The sequence below is a fragment of the Dama dama genome, chromosome 12 (assembly GCF_033118175.1).
Source record: "Dama dama isolate Ldn47 chromosome 12, ASM3311817v1, whole genome shotgun sequence".
Taxonomy (NCBI): domain Eukaryota; kingdom Metazoa; phylum Chordata; class Mammalia; order Artiodactyla; family Cervidae; genus Dama; species Dama dama.
The window spans coordinates 17,732,191-17,734,615 of record NC_083692.1 but is presented as its reverse complement, the minus strand read 5'-3'; the positions used below and the strand labels follow the sequence as shown (position 1 = coordinate 17,734,615).

The 2,425-nt window shown below is 37.4% G+C and overlaps 1 non-coding gene across 1 annotated transcript; it reads left to right on the top strand.

The window, feature by feature from the left end:
• The first annotated feature begins 323 nt into the window (after positions 1-323).
• On the top strand, positions 324-430 carry LOC133067484 (U6 spliceosomal RNA). Its single transcript, XR_009695276.1, has one exon. It is a non-coding gene; the product is annotated as a U6 spliceosomal RNA (small nuclear RNA).
• The last annotated feature ends 1,995 nt before the right edge of the window (positions 431-2,425 follow it).

Below are 2,425 nucleotides of genomic sequence, written 5' to 3'. Positions count from 1 at the left end.
AGTGAGGTGAGCACGCAGGACAGGTTATTATTTTGTGACTTCTTTCTGATCCCAAAGAGAACAGAACTAGCTGATAGTTCTAATTATCTGTATACTTAGAACAGAAAAAAAACAAATAAACCCTACCAAAATGAAAATTGTGTCCTTTTAGAAGCACTCCAATCTGTGCCGGGTATGAAATTTTATATGCATCTTCTTAGAATATATTACTTCTTCAGTAGAACCCTTTCTTAAAGATTCTGATTCTATGTAGGTTTTTTTTTTTTTTTAACTTTTTATTTTGAAATAATTATATAGATTCATAGGAAGTTAAAAAAAAAATGGTGCTTGCTTCGGCAGCACATATACTAAAATTGGAACAATACAGAGAAGATTAGCATGGCCCCTGCGCAAGGATGACACGCAAATTCGTGAAGTGTTCCACATTAAAAAAAAAAAAAAATGCACAGCGAAGTCCTCATGCATCCTTTACCCAGTCTCCACTATGATAACTCTTACATAAGCAGAGTTTATGTGTCAGAACCAAGAAATCAGCATTGATATACTCCATGGAGGTTGTTCAGACTTCACCAGTTTTATAAGCACTCAAGTGTATATGTGTGTGTAATTCTATGCAGTTTTTCATGTGTAGCTTTGTGTAACCACTACCATAATCATGATATAATACTTCACAAGGGATTCTGAAGAACTGCTAAGGGCTATGGAACAAGTCACTTTGCTTGTAGTCCCATCCCCAACTTGAGTTCAGAACTTTGTATTGCTGGGGGCTGCCACATAGCTTTTGAAACCTCAAATGGCTTTTGATCTTTTTTTTTCCCCCCATGGGATCATCAATACAGATGTGTGTCTCAGTTACTATGCTTTGAGGAGGTAAATTGTGATCACTTATATTTAAAGAAAGTGAACTTATAAGTATACCCCAAAGAATAAAAGTCTGCTATTGATCTTCATTTTGGGGGCAAATTCAACAATTCTGGCACAACAAAGGACTGAATGTTTGGAAGTTCTTTTCCTGCCAATTTTTAGAACATGTGAGATTTGCTCAATAAAGAGTGTGTCTTTCTAATTCCTGAAACAGAAGACTGTCCACCTCCCAGAGAAATGCCCTGATATATTTGAAGTGAATAGGCATGATTCTATTAACACATGAAAACTGTTAACAGCATATTCTCAGCATTGTCAACATATTAAACTCTGCCTCACATTGTTTAGGTAATTCCTGTCTCCAGAGCTGAATGATACATAATCATATTTACCATTTACATGGTATGGGAATTTTAATTATCTTTGCATCCAGTATGGCAAAACTAAGGTGTTTAGGAATGTAAGTCCAGTGTTAAGCTTTCTGTTCCCAGGATTCGCAGATAAATCTACAATCTAGCAAAAACTGTGTACATGTGTGCTCTGCACCCCATTCTCTTCCATAGAAACTCTTATTTCTGACAGTCTTTTTGGCAAGAGTTCCATAGGAGAGAATAATTCTGGAGTTGTTCTGGTTGGTTCAGTCAGTGAGCTCAGCCCTGATGAAGTAATGGGGTATGTGATGAGGGATGAAGTATCTAAACACCAAGATAGTCATCTTGAACAAAAGCAGCTTTGGGGTATTTATAAAGAATATATTCTTAAAAAAAAGAATATATTCTGCCCTATAAAATTGTGGGATATTTGTTAGGGATTTAATAGACTGTGAGTTCAGCAAAGCATCAAGTTGATAATCCTTTTGTCATAGAGAAAGCAAGAGAGTTCCAGAAAAATACCTCCTTTTGCTTCATTGACTATGCTTAAGCCTTTGACTGTGTGGATCACAATAAACTGGAAAATTCGTAAAAGAGATGGGAATATTATCTTGAGAAACCTGTATGTAGGTCTCTTGAGAAACCTGTATGTAGGTCAAGAAGCTCCAGTTAGAACCTTACATAGAATAACTGGTTCAAAATTGGGAAAGGAGTGCAACAAGGCTGTATATTGTCACCCTGCTTATTTAACTTAAATGCAGAGCGCATCGTGTGAAATGCTGGGCTGGATGAATCCAAAGCTGGAATCGATTGCTAGGAGAAATATCAACAAACTCAGATATGCAGATGATATCACTCTGATGGCAGAAAGTGAAGAGGAACTAAGGAGCCTCTTGAGTACAGTGAAAGAGGAGAGTGAAAAAGCTGGCTTGAAACTCAACATTCAAGAAACTAAGATCATGGCAGCCAGTCCCAGCACTTCATGGCAAGTAAATAGGGAAAGGGGGAAGCAATGACAGATTTTTTTGAGGGGGGAGGAGGGCTCCAAAATCACTGTGGACAGTGACTGCAGTCATGAAATTAAAAGACACCTGCCTTTTGAAGGAAAACTGTGACAAACCTAGACAGTGTATTAGAAAGCAAAGACATTACTTTGCAGACAAGGTCCATATAGTCAAAGGTGTGGTTTT